The 26,204-nt window shown below is 35.1% G+C and overlaps 12 non-coding genes across 12 annotated transcripts; all 12 read left to right on the top strand.

Annotated features, from left to right (window-relative positions):
• Nucleotides 1-344: 344 nt before the first annotated feature.
• Nucleotides 345-416, top strand: Trnad-guc (transfer RNA aspartic acid (anticodon GUC)). The gene has a single exon. It is a non-coding gene; the product is annotated as a tRNA-Asp (tRNA).
• A 1,784-nt stretch (nucleotides 417-2,200) lies between these two features.
• On the top strand, nucleotides 2,201-2,272 carry Trnad-guc (transfer RNA aspartic acid (anticodon GUC)). Its single transcript has one exon. It is a non-coding gene; the product is annotated as a tRNA-Asp (tRNA).
• Nucleotides 2,273-4,927: 2,655 nt separating this feature from the next.
• On the top strand, nucleotides 4,928-4,999 carry Trnad-guc (transfer RNA aspartic acid (anticodon GUC)). The gene has a single exon. It is a non-coding gene; the product is annotated as a tRNA-Asp (tRNA).
• Nucleotides 5,000-6,783: 1,784 nt separating this feature from the next.
• Trnad-guc (transfer RNA aspartic acid (anticodon GUC)) lies at nucleotides 6,784-6,855 on the top strand. Its single transcript has one exon. It is a non-coding gene; the product is annotated as a tRNA-Asp (tRNA).
• A 2,646-nt stretch (nucleotides 6,856-9,501) lies between these two features.
• On the top strand, nucleotides 9,502-9,573 carry Trnad-guc (transfer RNA aspartic acid (anticodon GUC)). The gene has a single exon. It is a non-coding gene; the product is annotated as a tRNA-Asp (tRNA).
• Nucleotides 9,574-11,357: 1,784 nt separating this feature from the next.
• Nucleotides 11,358-11,429, top strand: Trnad-guc (transfer RNA aspartic acid (anticodon GUC)). The gene has a single exon. It is a non-coding gene; the product is annotated as a tRNA-Asp (tRNA).
• A 2,660-nt stretch (nucleotides 11,430-14,089) lies between these two features.
• Trnad-guc (transfer RNA aspartic acid (anticodon GUC)) lies at nucleotides 14,090-14,161 on the top strand. The gene has a single exon. It is a non-coding gene; the product is annotated as a tRNA-Asp (tRNA).
• A 1,784-nt stretch (nucleotides 14,162-15,945) lies between these two features.
• On the top strand, nucleotides 15,946-16,017 carry Trnad-guc (transfer RNA aspartic acid (anticodon GUC)). The gene has a single exon. It is a non-coding gene; the product is annotated as a tRNA-Asp (tRNA).
• A 2,631-nt stretch (nucleotides 16,018-18,648) lies between these two features.
• Nucleotides 18,649-18,720, top strand: Trnad-guc (transfer RNA aspartic acid (anticodon GUC)). The gene has a single exon. It is a non-coding gene; the product is annotated as a tRNA-Asp (tRNA).
• A 1,784-nt stretch (nucleotides 18,721-20,504) lies between these two features.
• Nucleotides 20,505-20,576, top strand: Trnad-guc (transfer RNA aspartic acid (anticodon GUC)). The gene has a single exon. It is a non-coding gene; the product is annotated as a tRNA-Asp (tRNA).
• Nucleotides 20,577-23,223: 2,647 nt separating this feature from the next.
• Nucleotides 23,224-23,295, top strand: Trnad-guc (transfer RNA aspartic acid (anticodon GUC)). The gene has a single exon. It is a non-coding gene; the product is annotated as a tRNA-Asp (tRNA).
• A 1,784-nt stretch (nucleotides 23,296-25,079) lies between these two features.
• Trnad-guc (transfer RNA aspartic acid (anticodon GUC)) lies at nucleotides 25,080-25,151 on the top strand. Its single transcript has one exon. It is a non-coding gene; the product is annotated as a tRNA-Asp (tRNA).
• The last annotated feature ends 1,053 nt before the right edge of the window (nucleotides 25,152-26,204 follow it).

The following is a 26,204-nucleotide window of genomic DNA, read 5'->3' as shown; positions in this document are numbered from 1 at the left end:
TTATACCAGCACACATTTGGTCTTTATCAGGTACAGAAGAATTTCAAGTATTTAAAAGTGATTCTTTACAGTTTTAACCAATAGTGACCGATGAATGGAAATTACATTAAGACTGATCTATTTCATGTGATATTTGATTTGTATTTGAAATCATTACATGATCGTCATCAATGAATTCATTAATCACTTATTTATTTTGTCGATCATTTTCAAGATAAGAAGGCACTTGGTATTTCTATGACTTTTCAAGAAAAGTTTACTAAGCCATGACACACATCTTGATCAGCATGAGGTAACGATGAATTTACAAACTAAAGGACAAGCTTACTGCATCCATTCATACCTCCTCGGTAGTATAGTGGCAAGTATCCCCGCCTGTCACGCGGGAGACCGGGGTTCAATTCCCCGCCGGGGAGTCCTAATAATTTTGGTATCCGTTTATTATTTAACACCCGTTGCGATCAGAAATATACATGAAGTAATTGCTTTCCATATCATCGAAAATATTTTGTAGTTTTCCTCTCTTTTAGCATTGATCTGATTTCACTCCTTAATTCTATGCAAGCGAGAGAGACAGATAAATGAAAAGGACAACGAGAATATAATTGGCTTGTCCTTTTACTAGAAATTGGGGACTAGTCCACTGTATAACGTGCAATTTTAGAAACTGAAATTTAGCATCACATTTGTATAGCTCTCCTTTTCAAGACGCTGTGAGTCTCTCTGTCAATATGTGTGTAGTTAACATATCTTTAACAATTTTAGTCATATCGGTACGATGTCTGCAGTGTGGTAGATTATAGTGATAGCTAGCACAGTTTTTCAGAAGAAAAAATTTCAATTTGTTTTGAAATCTATACAATTCACGAAACCTTTCAGTATTTCTCTTTGCAATATATAGCTGCGTTAAGGTAGTTATTTATACTTCAGATTATCCCACCAAATAGCTGGTTCACTAAAATTCATTTTCTTCACTTTTCCATCAGTGACAATATATTTTACCATCGTACGTATTCATTCTCACAACGGATATTATTATTTTATATTCATAACCCATGCCCTGTTTGTACTTTCCATGTATTTGATATAAGATATAGGAAGGAATGGTCTCTAAATGGTGCATCTATGAAATAAATATTTTAAACACAAGGATGCAACTTGGAGGAAATAAAAAATAATACACCCTGCTCTGTCCCACTTCACCTTGAACCTGACAAACTACCAGAATTTCGTGATCTTCAAAGATGAACAATATTCCAATCATCCATAACATTATGCAGCTCTTGGACAACAACATTCTCGGTAGGGATGTCTTTTTATGTCAATCAATTCCGCTCACTGTTGTATTGAAATAACCTGCCAAGATAGCACTATCACTCGTATTATTGATTAAGCATGTAATTCATCTTAGGAAGAAACAAGGACTTTTCATATAATATAATTGGCGCAAAAATATTTTTCAAATGGATCTTTATAATGTAAGTTTCTACTTTACGATGTTTCGTAGCACCTTTTTCGGCAAAGTCCCGTTTCACGTGATTTTTCAGCTGTATCTGCGCACTTCAAGAGCAACACTAGCTTCCCTATAGGAGGCATTACGATACAAAATGGTACCATTCCAAATATCATCTCTCATATGCCTTTAGGAAAAACTTCACCTGATTTTTTTTTCTTTAAATAATTACAAAACTGACAATTTTTAAAGGCATACTATTAATGAATATGGTCAGAGTAATAGATAACGCAGCCATTATGAAATTTTTTGACGTGGACATAATTTGTGTTTCTTTTGCATTTTAAATTAGAAGCATGTTATACTTTCCTTCTCCTTTCCTTGTGTATCCTACTTGATAATAGAAAATCCCACCAGGCTAAGTCCTTAATGTTCTACTTGTCTCTGGCCATGTGAAGAGGAATACAACACTAAATCGGCCGTTTTAATTATGATTTTCAGATAGTCGAAAGATATACCCAACTCAGCCCACTATGCAGAATAGTATAAAACATCACATAAATTGCACAAAATTCATGTTTACCTTAAATTCAGAAAGAAACAAAACATCGGCCATTTTAGACTAAGTCTTTGCATGTGGTCTTTCCATCCAGCGTATCAATGAAATATTTAGCGCGTATACCTACGAGGTACAATAGGAGTTATAGAGAACATTTACATAGGACAATCTTGTATATCATTCGCAACTCCTCGGTAGTATAGTGGCAAGTATCCCCGCCTGTCACGCGGGAGACCGGGGTTCAATTCCCCGCCGGGGAGACCTAATATTTTTGGTACCTATTTGCTATATAGCACCGTTGGTGATCAGGAATATGCACGAATCACTTGCTTCCCTTGTCATCTAAAACTCCTTTTTTGCCCCTTCCTATTAGTATTAACGTCAATTCACTCCATACTTCGTAGCAATCGGGAGAAATAGAAAATGGAAAGGATGACCTTGTAGGTTTGCTCTTTCAGTGAAAAATGCGACCTACTCCATCATATAACGTACAATGTCATAAACTGAATATAAGCATACAAATCATAAAACTCTCTCTAGACGGATTATTGTAAACTTTCTATTTATTTCTACCTATTTATTTACCATATTTATTCTTCCCTTTCATTGACTATACTCTGAACCAGGGTCAATATACAGCATTTGAAAAATGTTTTATAAAAGGAACAGGGGAATATTAAATTGAGGAGAGGAATATCGAATTCATGCGCTCCGTTTCAAACCAAATGATATCGAAAACTTGAGGCCTTTTAGCATTTTTATTATTATTTGTTTATCCAAAATCTAAAAAGTGAAAGTTAGAACACTCAAACTTTCAAATAACTGCAACTTTTTGGATGGTGAGAAAAGTGGTCAGCTATGTTAAACCTAAACTTGGTGAATTTAGACTTTTAGCAAAACCTTTGAAGTCTAAAAGTTCAATATTAAACTTTTTGCAACTATTTAAAACTGCTGAAATTCAAATTTTCCATCTAAAAGACTAAGAAAGCTTTAGACTTAAAATAAGAAGTTTTACGCTTACCCATGGAAGGCATTGTCATGTATGAGTTACCATTCATACTGACCATAACCAACTTTATCATTCCCGAATTCATCTTCGCAAGCCATCATACGATATGATAACGTCTACTACACCTTGGCGGATACCTTGGCGGATCGAGCAGATATTTCTGAGCTTCAGCTCTGTGAATTTCATCAGATACAGCGACAAGCCACCACATCCAATCAAAATTAAATTGATCAAATTTCAACACTCTTCCTACATGATCGAAACAAGGGGAGAATACAACATGAACGGACTCAAAAATAAGCAATTTTTCACTGCCAGTACGTGTTTGCAGAAATACCTTTACTGAAGTTTCTATCTGGCACGTAGTCATACTTTCCACGTCAAACTTACAAAGTAACCTTTCTGAAGTCAATTGCCTCCACCATTTTCGGCCGATGTATAATACACCACTGTTAGACGCTATAGGTGAGTTGGCATTACATACTAAGGGATTCAAGACGTGAAATGCAATAGATGTCGCTAGGAAAATGCGGAAAAATATCAGCTCCGTCCGTAAAGGATATATGGGGTTGACATATCGGAATTTCGGCCAGCGAAGATGTCCTGATTCTCTCTCTCTCTCTCTCTCTCTCTCTCTCAGTTTCTGGTTTCCCTTTCAGCTTATAACCGAGAGAGAGAGAGAGAGAGAGAGAGAGAGAGAGAGAGAGAGAGAGAGAGAGAGAGAGAGAGAGAGAAGGGACACATGATCATCTGAGATAAACTTAAAATATAAATACATACATTCAAACAGATTTGGATTCATACACCATCTGGATTAAATAGATTAAAAACACCTAGTGAAAGAATAGACTTAAAGATTTATGGGTAGCTGCCGCCCAATATGTGTGTGTCTGTGCGTGCACTACTGCACTGGCATTAATACATCGCGCTAATCGTTTGGGATTTGTGTCTTAGGTATAATAATAATAATAATAATAATAATAATAATAATAAAAATCAACTAATAATAAACTATCTTAAAGGAGGATAACACATCTGATCATGGCTGACCCTTCGGCCATGTTCTCCTCAGATTTTGTAATCGGCTATGATAAAAATAAAAAAATAAAAAAAAAATAAAAAAAATATTTAAAGTACATAAATATTTAAAACAAAATAAGAACGAAAAAAATAATACACAAAATAACAATAGAAGACCATGCACATAACCAGGTATCGTCGCACACTCATTCGTACAAATTTATGCATACTCTAACATCGAAAATACTCTCAGTTTAACTGGAAATCAGATGATTGGCACACATTTTGATCAGCAAGGGTGGTAGATAACAAAAATTACAACTGCTTCCCCGGGTGATCGTGATCGTCTTCCTGCTATTATACAATTTTCGTATTCCTTCTGTCTTTTCTGCTTTGTCCTATGGGTTTCATTCACGTAACATTTATTGAATAGTCATTTACAGTAACAAAATATAATATTACTCTACTACCAATCCATGCAAAGAGAAGACATTTAGTTTGAGACATCCCATTTACAGCTGCATGTATTTCAGCAAACGTTATTATACCAGCACACATTTGGTCTTTATCAGGTACAGAAGAATTTCAAGTATTTAAAAGTGATTCTTTACAGTTTTAACCAATAGTGACCGATGAATGGAAATTACATTAAGACTGATCTATTTCATGTGATATTTGATTTGTATTTGAAATCATTACATCATCGTCATCAATGAATTCATTAATCACTTATTTATTTTGTCGATCATTTTCAAGATAAGAAGGCACTTGGTATTTCTATGACTTTTCAAGAAAAGTTTACTAAGCCATGACACACATCTTGATCAGCATGAGGTAACGATGAATTTACAAACTAAAGGACAAGCTTACTGCATCCATTCATACCTCCTCGGTAGTATAGTGGCAAGTATCCCCGCCTGTCACGCGGGAGACCGGGGTTCAATTCCCCGCCGGGGAGTCCTAATAATTTTGGTATCCGTTTATTATTTAACACCCGTTGCGATCAGAAATATACATGAAGTAATTGCTTTCCATATCATCGAAAATATTTTGTAGTTTTCCTCTCTTTTAGCATTGATCTGATTTCACTCCTTAATTCTATGCAAGCGAGAGAGACAGATAAATGAAAAGGACAAAGAGAATATAATTGGCTTGTCCTTTTACTAGAAATTGGGGACTAGTCCACTGTATAACGTGCAATTTTAGAAACTGAAATTTAGCATCACATTTGTATAGCTCTCCTTTTCAAGACGCTGTGAGTCTCTCTGTCAATATGTGTGTAGTTAACATATCTTTAACAATTTTAGTCATATCGGTACGATGTCTGCAGTGTGGTAGATTATAGTGATAGCTAGCACAGTTTTTCAGAAGAAAAAATTTCAATTTGTTTTGAAATCTATACAATTCACGAAACCTTTCAGTATTTCTCTTTGCAATATATAGCTGCGTTAAGGTAGTTATTTATACTTCAGATTATCCCACCAAATAGCTGGTTCACTAAAATTCATTTTCTTCACTTTTCCATCAGTGACAATATATTTTACCATCGTACGTATTCATTCTCACAACGGATATTATTATTTTATATTCATAACCCATGCCCTGTTTGTACTTTCCATGTATTTGATATAAGATATAGGAAGGAATGGTCTCTAAATGGTGCATCTATGAAATAAATATTTTAAACACAAGGATGCAACTTGGAGGAAATAAAAAATAATACACCCTGCTCTGTCCCACTTCACCTTGAACCTGACAAACTACCAGAATTTCGTGATCTTCAAAGATGAACAATATTCCAATCATCCATAACATTATGCAGCTCTTGGACAACAACATTCTCGGTAGGGATGTCTTTTTATGTCAATCAATTCCGCTCACTGTTGTATTGAAATAACCTGCCAAGATAGCACTATCACTCGTATTATTGATTAAGCATGTAATTCATCTTAGGAAGAAACAAGGACTTTTCATATAATATAATTGGCGCAAAAATATTTTTCAAATGGATCTTTATAATGTAAGTTTCTACTTTACGATGTTTCGTAGCACCTTTTTCGGCAAAGTCCCGTTTCACGTGATTTTTCAGCTGTATCTGCGCACTTCAAGAGCAACACTAGCTTCCCTATAGGAGGCATTACGATACAAAATGGTACCATTCCAAATATCATCTCTCATATGCCTTTAGGAAAAACTTCACCTGATTTTTTTTTCTTTAAATAATTACAAAACTGACAATTTTTAAAGGCATACTATTAATGAATATGGTCAGAGTAATAGATAACGCAGCCATTATGAAATTTTTTGACGTGGACATAATTTGTGTTTCTTTTGCATTTTAAATTAGAAGCATGTTATACTTTCCTTCTCCTTTCCTTGTGTATCCTACTTGATAATAGAAAATCCCACCAGGCTAAGTCCTTAATGTTCTACTTGTCTCTGGCCATGTGAAGAGGAATACAACACTAAATCGGCCGTTTTAATTATGATTTTCAGATAGTCGAAAGATATACCCAACTCAGCCCACTATGCAGAATAGTATAAAACATCACATAAATTGCACAAAATTCATGTTTACCTTAAATTCAGAAAGAAACAAAACATCGGCCATTTTAGACTAAGTCTTTGCATGTGGTCTTTCCATCCAGCGTATCAATGAAATATTTAGCGCGTATACCTACGAGGTACAATAGGAGTTATAGAGAACATTTACATAGGACAATCTTGTATATCATTCGCAACTCCTCGGTAGTATAGTGGCAAGTATCCCCGCCTGTCACGCGGGAGACCGGGGTTCAATTCCCCGCCGGGGAGACCTAATATTTTTGGTACCTATTTGCTATATAGCACCGTTGGTGATCAGGAATATGCACGAATCACTTGCTTCCCTTGTCATCTAAAACTCCTTTTTTGCCCCTTCCTATTAGTATTAACGTCAATTCACTCCATATTTCGTAGCAATCGGGAGAAATAGAAAATGGAAAGGATGACCTTGTAGGTTTGCTCTTTCAGTGAAAAATGGGACCTACTCCATCATATAACGTACAATGTCATAAACTGAATATAAGCATACAAATCATAAAACTCTCTCTAGACGGATTATTGTAAACTTTCTATTTATTTCTACCTATTTATTTACCATATTTATTCTTCCCTTTCATTGACTATACTCTGAACCAGGGTCAATATACAGCATTTGAAAAATGTTTTATAAAAGGAACAGGGGAATATTAAATTGAGGAGAGGAATATCGAATTCATGCGCTCCGTTTCAAACCAAATGATATCGAAAACTTGAGGCCTTTTAGCATTTTTATTATTATTTGTTTATCCAAAATCTAAAAAGTGAAAGTTAGAACACTCAAACTTTCAAATAACTGCAACTTTTTGGATGGTGAGAAAAGTGGTCAGCTATGTTAAACCTAAACTTGGTGAATTTAGACTTTTAGCAAAACCTTTGAAGTCTAAAAGTTCAATATTAAACTTTTTGCAACTATTTAAAACTGCTGAAATTCAAATTTTCCATCTAAAAGACTAAGAAAGCTTTAGACTTAAAATAAGAAGTTTTACGCTTACCCATGGAAGGCATTGTCATGTATGAGTTACCATTCATACTGACCATAACCAACTTTATCATTCCCGAATTCATCTTCGCAAGCCATCATACGATATGATAACGTCTACTACACCTTGGCGGATACCTTGGCGGATCGAGCAGATATTTCTGAGCTTCAGCTCTGTGAATTTCATCAGATACAGCGACAAGCCACCACATCCAATCAAAATTAAATTGATCAAATTTCAACACTCTTCCTACATGATCGAAACAAGGGGAGAATACAACATGAACGGACTCAAAAATAAGCAATTTTTCACTGCCAGTACGTGTTTGCAGAAATACCTTTACTGAAGTTTCTATCTGGCACGTAGTCATACTTTCCACGTCAAACTTACAAAGTAACCTTTCTGAAGTCAATTGCCTCCACCATTTTCGGCCGATGTATAATACACCACTGTTAGACGCTATAGGTGAGTTGGCATTACATACTAAGGGATTCAAGACGTGAAATGCAATAGATGTCGCTAGGAAAATGCGGAAAAATATCAGCTCCGTCCGTAAAGGATATATGGGGTTGACATATCGGAATTTCGGCCAGCGAAGATGTCCTGATTCTCTCTCTCTCTCTCTCTCTCTCTCTCTCTCTCTCTCTCTCTCTCAGTTTCTGGTTTCCCTTTCAGCTTATAACCGAGAGAGAGAGAGACAGAGAGAGAGAGAGAGAGAGAGAGAGAGAGAGAGAAGGGACACATGATCATCTGAGATAAACTTAAAATATAAATACATACATTCAAACAGATTTGGATTCATACACCATCTGGATTAAATAGATTAAAAACACCTAGTGAAAGAATAGACTTAAAGATTTATGGGTAGCTGCCGCCCAATATGTGTGTGTCTGTGCGTGCACTACTGCACTGGCATTAATACATCGCGCTAATCGTTTGGGATTTGTGTCTTAGGTATAATAATAATAATAATAATAATAATAAAAATCAACTAATAATAAACTATCTTAAAGGAGGATAACACATCTGATCATGGCTGACCCATCGGCCATGTTCTCCTCAGATTTTGTAATCGGCTATGATAAAAATAAAAAAATAAAAAAAAAATAAAAAAAATATTTAAAGTACATAAATATTTAAAACAAAATAAGAACGAAAAAAATAATACACAAAATAACAATAGAAGACCATGCACATAACCAGGTATCGTCGCACACTCATTCGTACAAATTTATGCATACTCTAACATCGAAAATACTCTCAGTTTAACTGGAAATCAGTTGATTGGCACACATTTTGATCAGCAAGGGTGGTAGATAACAAAAATTACAACTGCTTCCCCGGGTGATCGTGATCGTCTTCCTGCTATTATACAATTTTCGTATTCCTTCTGTCTTTTCTGCTTTGTCCTATGGGTTTCATTCACGTAACATTTATTGAATAGTCATTTACAGTAACAAAATATAATATTACTCTACTACCAATCCATGCAAAGAGAAGACATTTAGTTTGAGACATCCCATTTACAGCTGCATGTATTTCAGCAAACGTTATTATACCAGCACACATTTGGTCTTTATCAGGTACAGAAGAATTTCAAGTATTTAAAAGTGATTCTTTACAGTTTTAACCAATAGTGACCGATGAATGGAAATTACATTAAGACTGATCTATTTCATGTGATATTTGATTTGTATTTGAAATCATTACATGATCGTCATCAATGAATTCATTAATCACTTATTTATTTTGTCGATCATTTTCAAGATAAGAAGGCACTTGGTATTTCTATGACTTTTCAAGAAAAGTTTACTAAGCCATGACACACATCTTGATCAGCATGAGGTAACGATGAATTTACAAACTAAAGGACAAGCTTACTGCATCCATTCATACCTCCTCGGTAGTATAGTGGCAAGTATCCCCGCCTGTCACGCGGGAGACCGGGGTTCAATTCCCCGCCGGGGAGTCCTAATAATTTTGGTATCCGTTTATTATTTAACACCCGTTGCGATCAGAAATATACATGAAGTAATTGCTTTCCATATCATCGAAAATATTTTGTAGTTTTCCTCTCTTTTAGCATTGATCTGATTTCACTCCTTAATTCTATGCAAGCGAGAGAGACAGATAAATGAAAAGGACAAAGAGAATATAATTGGCTTGTCCTTTTACTAGAAATTGGGGACTAGTCCACTGTATAACGTGCAATTTTAGAAACTGAAATTTAGCATCACATTTGTATAGCTCTCCTTTTCAAGACGCTGTGAGTCTCTCTGTCAATATGTGTGTAGTTAACATATCTTTAACAATTTTAGTCATATCGGTACGATGTCTGCAGTGTGGTAGATTATAGTGATAGCTAGCACAGTTTTTCAGAAGAAAAAATTTCAATTTGTTTTGAAATCTATACAATTCACGAAACCTTTCAGTATTTCTCTTTGCAATATATAGCTGCGTTAAGGTAGTTATTTATACTTCAGATTATCCCACCAAATAGCTGGTTCACTAAAATTCATTTTCTTCACTTTTCCATCAGTGACAATATATTTTACCATCGTACGTATTCATTCTCACAACGGATATTATTATTTTATATTCATAACCCATGCCCTGTTTGTACTTTCCATGTATTTGATATAAGATATAGGAAGGAATGGTCTCTAAATGGTGCATCTATGAAATAAATATTTTAAACACAAGGATGCAACTTGGAGGAAATAAAAAATAATACACCCTGCTCTGTCCCACTTCACCTTGAACCTGACAAACTACCAGAATTTCGTGATCTTCAAAGATGAACAATATTCCAATCATCCATAACATTATGCAGCTCTTGGACAACAACATTCTCGGTAGGGATGTCTTTTTATGTCAATCAATTCCGCTCACTGTTGTATTGAAATAACCTGCCAAGATAGCACTATCACTCGTATTATTGATTAAGCATGTAATTCATCTTAGGAAGAAACAAGGACTTTTCATATAATATAATTGGCGCAAAAATATTTTTCAAATGGATCTTTATAATGTAAGTTTCTACTTTACGATGTTTCGTAGCACCTTTTTCGGCAAAGTCCCGTTTCACGTGATTTTTCAGCTGTATCTGCGCACTTCAAGAGCAACACTAGCTTCCCTATAGGAGGCATTACGATACAAAATGGTACCATTCCAAATATCATCTCTCATATGCCTTTAGGAAAAACTTCACCTGATTTTTTTTTCTTTAAATAATTACAAAACTGACAATTTTTAAAGGCATACTATTAATGAATATGGTCAGAGTAATAGATAACGCAGCCATTATGAAATTTTTTGACGTGGACATAATTTGTGTTTCTTTTGCATTTTAAATTAGAAGCATGTTATACTTTCCTTCTCCTTTCCTTGTGTATCCTACTTGATAATAGAAAATCCCACCAGGCTAAGTCCTTAATGTTCTACTTGTCTCTGGCCATGTGAAGAGGAATACAACACTAAATCGGCCGTTTTAATTATGATTTTCAGATAGTCGAAAGATATACCCAACTCAGCCCACTATGCAGAATAGTATAAAACATCACATAAATTGCACAAAATTCATGTTTACCTTAAATTCAGAAAGAAACAAAACATCGGCCATTTTAGACTAAGTCTTTGCATGTGGTCTTTCCATCCAGCGTATCAATGAAATATTTAGCGCGTATACCTACGAGGTACAATAGGAGTTATAGAGAACATTTACATAGGACAATCTTGTATATCATTCGCAACTCCTCGGTAGTATAGTGGCAAGTATCCCCGCCTGTCACGCGGGAGACCGGGGTTCAATTCCCCGCCGGGGAGACCTAATATTTTTGGTACCTATTTGCTATATAGCACCGTTGGTGATCAGGAATATGCACGAATCACTTGCTTCCCTTGTCATCTAAAACTCCTTTTTTGCCCCTTCCTATTAGTATTAACGTCAATTCACTCCATACTTCGTAGCAATCGGGAGAAATAGAAAATGGAAAGGATGACCTTGTAGGTTTGCTCTTTCAGTGAAAAATGGGACCTACTCCATCATATAACGTACAATGTCATAAACTGAATATAAGCATACAAATCATAAAACTCTCTCTAGACGGATTATTGTAAACTTTCTATTTATTTCTACCTATTTATTTACCATATTTATTCTTCCCTTTCATTGACTATACTCTGAACCAGGGTCAATATACAGCATTTGAAAAATGTTTTATAAAAGGAACAGGGGAATATTAAATTGAGGAGAGGAATATCGAATTCATGCGCTCCGTTTCAAACCAAATGATATCGAAAACTTGAGGCCTTTTAGCATTTTTATTATTATTTGTTTATCCAAAATCTAAAAAGTGAAAGTTAGAACACTCAAACTTTCAAATAACTGCAACTTTTTAGATGGTGAGAAAAGTGGTCAGCTATGTTAAACCTAAACTTGGTGAATTTAGACTTTTAGCAAAACCTTTGAAGTCTAAAAGTTCAATATTAAACTTTTTGCAACTATTTAAAACTGCTGAAATTCAAATTTTCCATCTAAAAGACTAAGAAAGCTTTAGACTTAAAATAAGAAGTTTTACGCTTACCCATGGAAGGCATTGTCATGTATGAGTTACCATTCATACTGACCATAACCAACTTTATCATTCCCGAATTCATCTTCGCAAGCCATCATACGATATGATAACGTCTACTACACCTTGGCGGATACCTTGGCGGATCGAGCAGATATTTCTGAGCTTCAGCTCTGTGAATTTCATCAGATACAGCGACAAGCCACCACATCCAATCAAAATTAAATTGATCAAATTTCAACACTCTTCCTACATGATCGAAACAAGGGGAGAATACAACATGAACGGATTCAAAAATAAGCAATTTTTCACTGCCAGTACGTGTTTGCAGAAATACCTTTACTGAAGTTTCTATCTGGCACGTAGTCATACTTTCCACGTCAAACTTACAAAGTAACCTTTCTGAAGTCAATTGCCTCCACCATTTTCGGCCGATGTATAATACACCACTGTTAGACGCTATAGGTGAGTTGGCATTACATACTAAGGGATTCAAGACGTGAAATGCAATAGATGTCGCTAGGAAAATGCGGAAAAATATCAGCTCCGTCCGTAAAGGATATATGGGGTTGACATATCGGAATTTCGGCCAGCGAAGATGTCCTGATTCTCTCTCTCTCTCTCTCTCTCTCTCTCTCTCAGTTTCTGGTTTCCCTTTCAGCTTATAACCGAGAGAGAGAGAGAGAGAGAGAGAGAGAGAGAGAGAGAGAGAGAGAGAGAGAGAGAGAGAGAGAGAGAGAGAAGGGACACATGATCATCTGAGATAAACTTAAAATATAAATACATACATTCAAACAGATTTGGATTCATACACCATCTGGATTAAATAGATTAAAAACACCTAGTGAAAGAATAGACTTAAAGATTTATGGGTAGCTGCCGCCCAATATGTGTGTGTCTGTGCGTGCACTACTGCACTGGCATTAATACATCGCGCTAATCGTTTGGGATTTGTGTCTTAGGTATAATAATAATAATAATAATAATAATAATAATAAAAATCAACTAATAATAAACTATCTTAAAGGAGGATAACACATCTGATCATGGCTGACCCTTCGGCCATGTTCTCCTCAGATTTTGTAATCGGCTATGATAAAAATAAAAAAATAAAAAAAAAATAAAAAAAATATTTAAAGTACATAATTATTTAAAACAAAATAAGAACGAAAAAAATAATACACAAAATAACAATAGAAGACCATGCACATAACCAGGTATCGTCGCACACTCATTCGTACAAATTTATGCATACTCTAACATCGAAAATACTCTCAGTTTAACTGGAAATCAGTTGATTGGCACACATTTTGATCAGCAAGGGTGGTAGATAACAAAAATTACAACTGCTTCCCCGGGTGATCGTGATCGTCTTCCTGCTATTATACAATTTTCGTATTCCTTCTGTCTTTTCTGCTTTGTCCTATGGGTTTCAGTCACGTAACATTTATTGAATAGTCATTTACAGTAACAAAATATAATATTACTCTACTACCAATCCATGCAAAGAGAAGACATTTAGTTTGAGACATCTCATTTACAGCTGCATGTATTTCAGCAAACGTTATTATACCAGCACACATTTGGTCTTTATCAGGTACAGAAGAATTTCAAGTATTTAAAAGTGATTCTTTACAGTTTTAACCAATAGTGACCGATGAATGGAAATTACATTAAGACTGATCTATTTCATGTGATATTTGATTTGTATTTGAAATCATTACATCATCGTCATCAATGAATTCATTAATCACTTATTTATTTTGTCGATCATTTTCAAGATAAGAAGGCACTTGGTATTTCTATGACTTTTCAAGAAAAGTTTACTAAGCCATGACACACATCTTGATCAGCATGAGGTAACGATGAATTTACAAACTAAAGGACAAGCTTACTGCATCCATTCATACCTCCTCGGTAGTATAGTGGCAAGTATCCCCGCCTGTCACGCGGGAGACCGGGGTTCAATTCCCCGCCGGGGAGTCCTAATAATTTTGGTATCCGTTTATTATTTAACACCCGTTGCGATCAGAAATATACATGAAGTAATTGCTTTCCATATCATCGAAAATATTTTGTAGTTTTCCTCTCTTTTAGCATTGATCTGATTTCACTCCTTAATTCTATGCAAGCGAGAGAGACAGATAAATGAAAAGGACAAAGAGAATATAATTGGCTTGTCCTTTTACTAGAAATTGGGGACTAGTCCACTGTATAACGTGCAATTTTAGAAACTGAAATTTACCATCACATTTGTATAGCTCTCCTTTTCAAGACGCTGTGAGTCTCTCTGTCAATATGTGTGTAGTTAACATATCTTTAACAATTTTAGTCATATCGGTACGATGTCTGCAGTGTGGTAGATTATAGTGATAGCTAGCACAGTTTTTCAGAAGAAAAAATTTCAATTTGTTTTGAAATCTATACAATTCACGAAACCTTTCAGTATTTCTCTTTGCAATATATAGCTGCGTTAAGGTAGTTATTTATACTTCAGATTATCCCACCAAATAGCTGGTTCACTAAAATTCATTTTCTTCACTTTTCCATCAGTGACAATATATTTTACCATCGTACGTATTCATTCTCACAACGGATATTATTATTTTATATTCATAACCCATGCCCTGTTTGTACTTTCCATGTATTTGATATAAGATATAGGAAGGAATGGTCTCTAAATGGTGCATCTATGAAATAAATATTTTAAACACAAGGATGCAACTTGGAGGAAATAAAAAATAATACACCCTGCTCTGTCCCACTTCACCTTGAACCTGACAAACTACCAGAATTTCGTGATCTTCAAAGATGAACAATATTCCAATCATCCATAACATTATGCAGCTCTTGGACAACAACATTCTCGGTAGGGATGTCTTTTTATGTCAATCAATTCCGCTCACTGTTGTATTGAAATAACCTGCCAAGATAGCACTATCACTCGTATTATTGATTAAGCATGTAATTCATCTTAGGAAGAAACAAGGACTTTTCATATAATATAATTGGCGCAAAAATATTTTTCAAATGGATCTTTATAATGTAAGTTTCTACTTTACGATGTTTCGTAGCACCTTTTTCGGCAAAGTCCCGTTTCACGTGATTTTTCAGCTGTATCTGCGCACTTCAAGAGCAACACTAGCTTCCCTATAGGAGGCATTACGATACAAAATGGTACCATTCCAAATATCATCTCTCATATGCCTTTAGGAAAAACTTCACCTGATTTTTTTTTCTTTAAATAATTACAAAACTGACAATTTTTAAAGGCATACTATTAATGAATATGGTCAGAGTAATAGATAACGCAGCCATTATGAAATTTTTTGACGTGGACATAATTTGTGTTTCTTTTGCATTTTAAATTAGAAGCATGTTATACTTTCCTTCTCCTTTCCTTGTGTATCCTACTTGATAATAGAAAATCCCACCAGGCTAAGTCCTTAATGTTCTACTTGTCTCTGGCCATGTGAAGAGGAATACAACACTAAATCGGCCGTTTTAATTATGATTTTCAGATAGTCGAAAGATATACCCAACTCAGCCCACTATGCAGAATAGTATAAAACATCACATAAATTGCACAAAATTCATGTTTACCTTAAATTCAGAAAGAAACAAAACATCGGCCATTTTAGACTAAGTCTTTGCATGTGGTCTTTCCATCCAGCGTATCAATGAAATATTTAGCGCGTATACCTACGAGGTACAATAGGAGTTATAGAGAACATTTACATAGGACAATCTTGTATATCATTCGCAACTCCTCGGTAGTATAGTGGCAAGTATCCCCGCCTGTCACGCGGGAGACCGGGGTTCAATTCCCCGCCGGGGAGACCTAATATTTTTGGTACCTATTTGCTATATAGCACCGTTGGTGATCAGGAATATGCACGAATCACTTGCTTCCCTTGTCATCTAAAACTCCTTTTTTGCCCCTTCCTATTAGTATTAACGTCAATTCACTCCATACTTCGTAGCAATCGGGAGAAATAGAAAATGGAAAGGATGACCTTGTAGGTTTGCTCTTTCAGTGAAAAATGGGACCTACTCCATCATATAACGTACAATGTCATAAACTGAATATAAGCATACAAATCATAAAACTCTCTCTAGACGGATTATTGTAAACTTTCTATTTATTTCTACCTATTTATTTACCATATTTATTCTTCCCTTTCATTGACTATACTCTGAACCAGGGTCAATATACAGCATTTGAAAAATGTTTTATAAAAGGAACAGGGGAATATTAAATTGAGGAGAGGAATATCGAATTCATGCGCTCCGTTTCAAACCAAATGATATCGAAAACTTGAGGCCTTTTAGCATTTTTATTATTATTTGTTTATCCAAAATCTAAAAAGTGAAAGTTAGAACACTCAAACTTTCAAATAACTGCAACTTTTTGGATGGTGAGAAAAGTGGTCAGCTATGTTAAACCTAAACTTGGTGAATTTAGACTTTTAGCAAAACCTTTGAAGTCTAAAAGTTCAATATTAAACTTTTTGCAACTATTTAAAACTGCTGAAATTCAAATTTTCCATCTAAAAGACTAAGAAAGCTTTAGACTTAAAATAAGAAGTTTTACGCTTACCCATGGAAGGCATTGTCATGTATGAGTTACCATTCATACTGACCATAACCAACTTTATCATTCCCGAATTCATCTTCGCAAGCCATCATACGATATGATAACGTCTACTACACCTTGGCGGATACCTTGGCGGATCGAGCAGATATTTCTGAGCTTCAGCTCTGTGAATTTCATCAGATACAGCGACAAGCCACCACATCCAATCAAAATTAAATTGATCAAATTTCAACACTCTTCCTACATGATCGAAACAAGGGGAGAATACAACATGAACGGATTCAAAAATAAGCAATTTTTCACTGCCAGTACGTGTTTGCAGAAATACCTTTACTGAAGTTTCTATCTGGCACGTAGTCATACTTTCCACGTCAAACTTACAAAGTAACCTTTCTGAAGTCAATTGCCTCCACCATTTTCGGCCGATGTATAATACACCACTGTTAGACGCTATAGGTGAGTTGGCATTACATACTAAGGGATTCAAGACGTGAAATGCAATAGATGTCGCTAGGAAAATGCGGAAAAATATCAGCTCCGTCCGTAAAGGATATATGGGGTTGACATATCGGAATTTCGGCCAGCGAAGATGTCCTGATTCTCTCTCTCTCTCTCTCTCTCTCTCTCTCTCAGTTTCTGGTTTCCCTTTCAGCTTATAACCGAGAGAGAGAGAGAGAGAGAGAGAGAGAGAGAGAGAGAGAAGGGACACATGATCATCTGAGATAAACTTAAAATATAAATACATACATTCAAACAGATTTGGATTCATACACCATCTGGATTAAATAGATTAAAAACACCTAGTGAAAGAATAGACTTAAAGATTTATGGGTAGCTGCCGCCCAATATGTGTGTGTCTGTGCGTGCACTACTGCACTGGCATTAATACATCGCGCTAATCGTTTGGGATTTGTGTCTTAGGTATAATAATAATAATAATAATAATAATAATAATAATAAAAATCAACTAATAATAAACTATCTTAAAGGAGGATAACACATCTGATCATGGCTGACCCTTCGGCCATGTTCTCCTCAGATTTTGTAATCGGCTATGATAAAAATAAAAAAATAAAAAAAAAATAAAAAAAATATTTAAAGTACATAATTATTTAAAACAAAATAAGAACGAAAAAAATAATACACAAAATAACAATAGAAGACCATGCACATAACCAGGTATCGTCGCACACTCATTCGTACAAATTTATGCATACTCTAACATTGAAAATACTCTCAGTTTAACTGGAAATCAGTTGATTGGCACACATTTTGATCAGCAAGGGTGGTAGATAACAAAAATTACAACTGCTTCCCCGGGTGATCGTGATCGTCTTCCTGCTATTATACAATTTTCGTATTCCTTCTGTCTTTTCTGCTTTGTCCTATGGGTTTCAGTCACGTAACATTTATTGAATAGTCATTTACAGTAACAAAATATAATATTACTCTACTACCAATCCATGCAAAGAGAAGACATTTAGTTTGAGACATCTCATTTACAGCTGCATGTATTTCAGCAAACGTTATTATACCAGCACACATTTGGTCTTTATCAGGTACAGAAGAATTTCAAGTATTTAAAAGTGATTCTTTACAGTTTTAACCAATAGTGACCGATGAATGGAAATTACATTAAGACTGATCTATTTCATGTGATATTTGATTTGTATTTGAAATCATTACATCATCGTCATCAATGAATTCATTAATCACTTATTTATTTTGTCGATCATTTTCAAGATAAGAAGGCACTTGGTATTTCTATGACTTTTCAAGAAAAGTTTACTAAGCCATGACACACATCTTGATCAGCATGAGGTAACGATGAATTTACAAACTAAAGGACAAGCTTACTGCATCCATTCATACCTCCTCGGTAGTATAGTGGCAAGTATCCCCGCCTGTCACGCGGGAGACCGGGGTTCAATTCCCCGCCGGGGAGTCCTAATAATTTTGGTATCCGTTTATTATTTAACACCCGTTGCGATCAGAAATATACATGAAGTAATTGCTTTCCATATCATCGAAAATATTTTGTAGTTTTCCTCTCTTTTAGCATTGATCTGATTTCACTCCTTAATTCTATGCAAGCGAGAGAGACAGATAAATGAAAAGGACAAAGAGAATATAATTGGCTTGTCCTTTTACTAGAAATTGGGGACTAGTCCACTGTATAACGTGCAATTTTAGAAACTGAAATTTAGCATCACATTTGTATAGCTCTCCTTTTCAAGACGCTGTGAGTCTCTCTGTCAATATGTGTGTAGTTAACATATCTTTAACAATTTTAGTCATATCGGTACGATGTCTGCAGTGTGGTAGATTATAGTGATAGCTAGCACAGTTTTTCAGAAGAAAAAATTTCAATTTGTTTTGAAATCTATACAATTCACGAAACCTTTCAGTATTTCTCTTTGCAATATATAGCTGCGTTAAGGTAGTTATTTATACTTCAGATTATCCCACCAAATAGCTGGTTCACTAAAATTCATTTTCTTCACTTTTCCATCAGTGACAATATATTTTACCATCGTACGTATTCATTCTCACAACGGATATTATTATTTTATATTCATAACCCATGCCCTGTTTGTACTTTCCATGCATTTGATATAAGATATAGGAAGGAATGGTCTCTAAATGGTGCATCTATGAAATAAATATTTTAAACACAAGGATGCAACTTGGAGGAAATAAAAAATAATACACCCTGCTCTGTCCCACTTCACCTTGAACCTGACAAACTACCAGAATTTCGTGATCTTCAAAGATGAACAATATTCCAATCATCCATAACATTATGCAGCTCTTGGACAACAACATTCTCGGTAGGGATGTCTTTTTATGTCAATCAATTCCGCTCACTGTTGTATTGAAATAACCTGCCAAGATAGCACTATCACTCGTATTATTGATTAAGCATGTAATTCATCTTAGGAAGAAACAAGGACTTTTCATATAATATAATTGGCGCAAAAATATTTTTCAAATGGATCTTTATAATGTAAGTTTCTACTTTACGATGTTTCGTAGCACCTTTTTCGGCAAAGTCCCGTTTCACGTGATTTTTCAGCTGTATCTGCGCACTTCAAGAGCAACACTAGCTTCCCTATAGGAGGCATTACGATACAAAATGGTACCATTCCAAATATCATCTCTCATATGCCTTTAGGAAAAACTTCACCTGATTTTTTTTTCTTTAAATAATTACAAAACTGACAATTTTTAAAGGCATACTATTAATGAATATGGTCAGAGTAATAGATAACGCAGCCATTATGAAATTTTTTGACGTGGACATAATTTGTGTTTCTTTTGCATTTTAAATTAGAAGCATGTTATACTTTCCTTCTCCTTTCCTTGTGTATCCTACTTGATAATAGAAAATCCCACCAGGCTAAGTCCTTAATGTTCTACTTGTCTCTGGCCATGTGAAGAGGAATACAACACTAAATCGGCCGTTTTAATTATGATTTTCAGATAGTCGAAAGATATACCCAACTCAGCCCACTATGCAGAATAGTATAAAACATCACATAAATTGCACAAAATTCATGTTTACCTTAAATTCAGAAAGAAACAAAACATCGGCCATTTTAGACTAAGTCTTTGCATGTGGTCTTTCCATCCAGCGTATCAATGAAATATTTAGCGCGTATACCTACGAGGTACAATAGGAGTTATAGAGAACATTTACATAGGACAATCTTGTATATCATTCGCAACTCCTCGGTAGTATAGTGGCAAGTATCCCCGCCTGTCACGCGGGAGACCGGGGTTCAATTCCCCGCCGGGGAGACCTAATATTTTTGGTACCTATTTGCTATATAGCACCGTTGGTGATCAGGAATATGCACGAATCACTTGCTTCCCTTGTCATCTAAAACTCCTTTTTTGCCCCTTCCTATTAGTATTAACGTCAATTCACTCCATACTTCGTAGCAATCGGGAGAAATAGAAAATGGAAAGGATGACCTTGTAGGTTTGCTCTTTCAGTGAAAAATGGGACCTACTCCATCATATAACGTACAATGTCATAAACTGAATATAAGCATACAAATCATAAAACTCTCTCTAGACGGATTATTGTAAACTTTCTATTTATTTCTACCTATTTATTTACCATATTTATTCTTCCCTTTCATTGACTATACTCTGAACCAGGGTCAATATACAGCATTTGAAAAATGTTTTATAAAAGGAACAGGGGAATATTAAATTGAGGAGAGGAATATCGAATTCATGCGCTCCGTTTCAAACCAAATGATATCGAAAACTTGAGGCCTTTTAGCATTTTTATTATTATTTGTTTATCCAAAATCTAAAAAGTGAAAGTTAGAACACTCAAACTTTCAAATAACTGCAACTTTTTGGATGGTGAGAAAAGTGGTCAGCTATGTTAAACCTAAACTTGGTGAATTTAGACTTTTAGCAAAACCTTTGAAGTCTAAAAGTTCAATATTAAACTTTTTGCAACTATTTAAAACTGCTGAAATTCAAATTTTCCATCTAAAAGACTAAGAAAGCTTTAGACTTAAAATAAGAAGTTTTACGCTTACCCATGGAAGGCATTGTCATGTATGAGTTACCATTCATACTGACCATAACCAACTTTATCATTCCCGAATTCATCTTCGCAAGCCATCATACGATATGATAACGTCTACTACACCTTGGCGGATACCTTGGCGGATCGAGCAGATATTTCTGAGCTTCAGCTCTGTGAATTTCATCAGATACAGCGACAAGCCACCACATCCAATCAAAATTAAATTGATCAAATTTCAACACTCTTCCTACATGATCGAAACAAGGGGAGAATACAACATGAACGGACTCAAAAATAAGCAATTTTTCACTGCCAGTACGTGTTTGCAGAAATACCTTTACTGAAGTTTCTATCTGGCACGTAGTCATACTTTCCACGTCAAACTTACAAAGTAACCTTTCTGAAGTCAATTGCCTCCACCATTTTCGGCCGATGTATAATACACCACTGTTAGACGCTATAGGTGAGTTGGCATTACATACTAAGGGATTCAAGACGTGAAATGCAATAGATGTCGCTAGGAAAATGCGGAAAAATATCAGCTCCGTCCGTAAAGGATATATGGGGTTGACATATCGGAATTTCGGCCAGCGAAGATGTCCTGATTCTCTCTCTCTCTCTCTCTCTCTCTCTCTCTCTCTCTCTCAGTTTCTGGTTTCCCTTTCAGCTTATAACCGAGAGAGAGAGAGACAGAGAGAGAGAGAGAGAGAGAGAGAGAGAGAGAGAGAGAGAGAGAAGGGACACATGATCATCTGAGATAAACTTAAAATATAAATACATACATTCAAACAGATTTGGATTCATACACCATCTGGATTAAATAGATTAAAAACACCTAGTGAAAGAATAGACTTAAAGATTTATGGGTAGCTGCCGCCCAATATGTGTGTGTCTGTGCGTGCACTACTGCACTGGCATTAATACATCGCGCTAATCGTTTGGGATTTGTGTCTTAGGTATAATAATAATAATAATAATAATAAAAATCAACTAATAATAAACTATCTTAAAGGAGGATAACACATCTGATCATGGCTGACCCATCGGCCATGTTCTCCTCAGATTTTGTAATCGGCTATGATAAAAATAAAAAAATAAAACAAAAATAAAAAAAATATTTAAAGTACATAAATATTTAAAACAAAATAAGAACGAAAAAAATAATACACAAAATAACAATAGAAGAGCATGCACATAACCAGGTATCGTCGCACACTCATTCGTACAAATTTATGCATACTCTAACATCGAAAATACTCTCAGTTTAACTGGAAATCAGTTGATTGGCACACATTTTGATCAGCAAGGGTGGTAGATAACAAAAATTACAACTGCTTCCCCGGGTGATCGTGATCGTCTTCCTGCTATTATACAATTTTCGTATTCCTTCTGTCTTTTCTGCTTTGTCCTATGGGTTTCATTCACGTAACATTTATTGAATAGTCATTTACAGTAACAAAATATAATATTACTCTACTACCAATCCATGCAAAGAGAAGACATTTAGTTTGAGACATCCCATTTACAGCTGCATGTATTTCAGCAAACGTTATTATACCAGCACACATTTGGTCTTTATCAGGTACAGAAGAATTTCAAGTATTTAAAAGTGATTCTTTACAGTTTTAACCAATAGTGACCGATGAATGGAAATTACATTAAGACTGATCTATTTCATGTGATATTTGATTTGTATTTGAAATCATTACATGATCGTCATCAATGAATTCATTAATCACTTATTTATTTTGTCGATCATTTTCAAGATAAGAAGGCACTTGGTATTTCTATGACTTTTCAAGAAAAGTTTACTAAGCCATGACACACATCTTGATCAGCATGAGGTAACGATGAATTTACAAACTAAAGGACAAGCTTACTGCATCCATTCATACCTCCTCGGTAGTATAGTGGCAAGTATCCCCGCCTGTCACGCGGGAGACCGGGGTTCAATTCCCCGCCGGGGAGTCCTAATAATTTTGGTATCCGTTTATTATTTAACACCCGTTGCGATCAGAAATATACATGAAGTAATTGCTTTCCATATCATCGAAAATATTTTGTAGTTTTCCTCTCTTTTAGCATTGATCTGATTTCACTCCTTAATTCTATGCAAGCGAGAGAGACAGATAAATGAAAAGGACAAAGAGAATATAATTGGCTTGTCCTTTTACTAGAAATTGGGGACTAGTCCACTGTATAACGTGCAATTTTAGAAACTGAAATTTACCATCACATTTGTATAGCTCTCCTTTTCAAGACGCTGTGAGTCTCTCTGTCAATATGTGTGTAGTTAACATATCTTTAACAATTTTAGTCATATCGGTACGATGTCTGCAGTGTGGTAGATTATAGTGATAGCTAGCACAGTTTTTCAGAAGAAAAAATTTCAATTTGTTTTGAAATCTATACAATTCACGAAACCTTTCAGTATTTCTCTTTGCAATATATAGCTGCGTTAAGGTAGTTATTTATACTTCAGATTATCCCACCAAATAGCTGGTTCACTAAAATTCATTTTCTTCACTTTTCCATCAGTGACAATATATTTTACCATCGTACGTATTCATTCTCACAACGGATATTATTATTTTATATTCATAACCCATGCCCTGTTTGTACTTTCCATGTATTTGATATAAGATATAGGAAGGAATGGTCTCTAAATGGTGCATCTATGAAATAAATATTTTAAACACAAGGATGCAACTTGGAGGAAATAAAAAATAATACACCCTGCTCTGTCCCACTTCACCTTGAACCTGACAAACTACCAGAATTTCGTGATCTTCAAAGATGAACAATATTCCAATCATCCATAACATTATGCAGCTCTTGGACAACAACATTCTCGGTAGGGATGTCTTTTTATGTCAATCAATTCCGCTCACTGTTGTATTGAAATAACCTGCCAAGATAGCACTATCACTCGTATTATTGATTAAGCATGTAATTCATCTTAGGAAGAAACAAGGACTTTTCATATAATATAATTGGCGCAAAAATATTTTTCAAATGGATCTTTATAATGTAAGTTTCTACTTTACGATGTTTCGTAGCACCTTTTTCGGCAAAGTCCCGTTTCACGTGATTTTTCAGCTGTATCTGCGCACTTCAAGAGCAACACTAGCTTCCCTATAGGAGGCATTACGATACAAAATGGTACCATTCCAAATATCATCTCTCATATGCCTTTAGGAAAAACTTCACCTGATTTTTTTTTCTTTAAATAATTACAAAACTGACAATTTTTAAAGGCATACTATTAATGAATATGGTCAGAGTAATAGATAACGCAGCCATTATGAAATTTTTTGACGTGGACATAATTTGTGTTTCTTTTGCATTTTAAATTAGAAGCATGTTATACTTTCCTTCTCCTTTCCTTGTGTATCCTACTTGATAATAGAAAATCCCACCAGGCTAAGTCCTTAATGTTCTACTTGTCTCTGGCCATGTGAAGAGGAATACAACACTAAATCGGCCGTTTTAATTATGATTTTCAGATAGTCGAAAGATATACCCAACTCAGCCCACTATGCAGAATAGTATAAAACATCACATAAATTGCACAAAATTCATGTTTACCTTAAATTCAGAAAGAAACAAAACATCGGCCATTTTAGACTAAGTCTTTGCATGTGGTCTTTCCATCCAGCGTATCAATGAAATATTTAGCGCGTATACCTACGAGGTACAATAGGAGTTATAGAGAACATTTACATAGGACAATCTTGTATATCATTCGCAACTCCTCGGTAGTATAGTGGCAAGTATCCCCGCCTGTCACGTGGGAGACCGGGGTTCAATTCCCCGCCGGGGAGACCTAATATTTTTGGTACCTATTTGCTATATAGCACCGTTGGTGATCAGGAATATGCACGAATCACTTGCTTCCCTTGTCATCTAAAACTCCTTTTTTGCCCCTTCCTATTAGTATTAACGTCAATTCACTCCATACTTCGTAGCAATCGGGAGAAATAGAAAATGGAAAGGATGACCTTGTAGGTTTGCTCTTTCAGTGAAAAATGCGACCTACTCCATCATATAACGTACAATGTCATAAACTGAATATAAGCATACAAATCATAAAACTCTCTCTAGACGGATTATTGTAAACTTTCTATTTATTTCTACCTATTTATTTACCATATTTATTCTTCCCTTTCATTGACTATACTCTGAACCAGGGTCAATATACAGCATTTGAAAAATGTTTTATAAAAGGAACAGGGGAATATTAAATTGAGGAGAGGAATATCGAATTCATGCGCTCCGTTTCAAACCAAATGATATCGAAAACTTGAGGCCTTTTAGCATTTTTATTATTATTTGTTTATCCAAAATCTAAAAAGTGAAAGTTAGAACACTCAAACTTTCAAATAACTGTAACTTTTTGGATGGTGAGAAAAGTGGTCAGCTATGTTAAACCTAAACTTGGTGAATTTAGACTTTTAGCAAAACCTTTGAAGTCTAAAAGTTCAATATTAAACTTTTTGCAACTATTTAAAACTGCTGAAATTCAAATTTTCCATCTAAAAGACTAAGAAAGCTTTAGACTTAAAATAAGAAGTTTTACGCTTACCCATGGAAGGCATTGTCATGTATGAGTTACCATTCATACTGACCATAACCAACTTTATCATTCCCGAATTCATCTTCGCAAGCCATCATACGATATGATAACGTCTACTACACCTTGGCGGATACCTTGGCGGATCGAGCAGATATTTCTGAGCTTCAGCTCTGTGAATTTCATCAGATACAGCGACAAGCCACCACATCCAATCAAAATTAAATTGATCAAATTTCAACACTCTTCCTACATGATCGAAACAAGGGGAGAATACAACATGAACGGACTAAAAAATAAGCAA

Source organism: Sinohyriopsis cumingii, chromosome 5 (assembly GCF_028554795.1).
Source record: "Sinohyriopsis cumingii isolate HCF-2022 chromosome 5, ASM2855479v2, whole genome shotgun sequence".
Taxonomy (NCBI): domain Eukaryota; kingdom Metazoa; phylum Mollusca; class Bivalvia; order Unionida; family Unionidae; genus Sinohyriopsis; species Sinohyriopsis cumingii.
The sequence above is the reverse complement of the archived record's forward strand: the minus strand, read 5'-3'. Positions and strand labels throughout refer to the sequence as shown.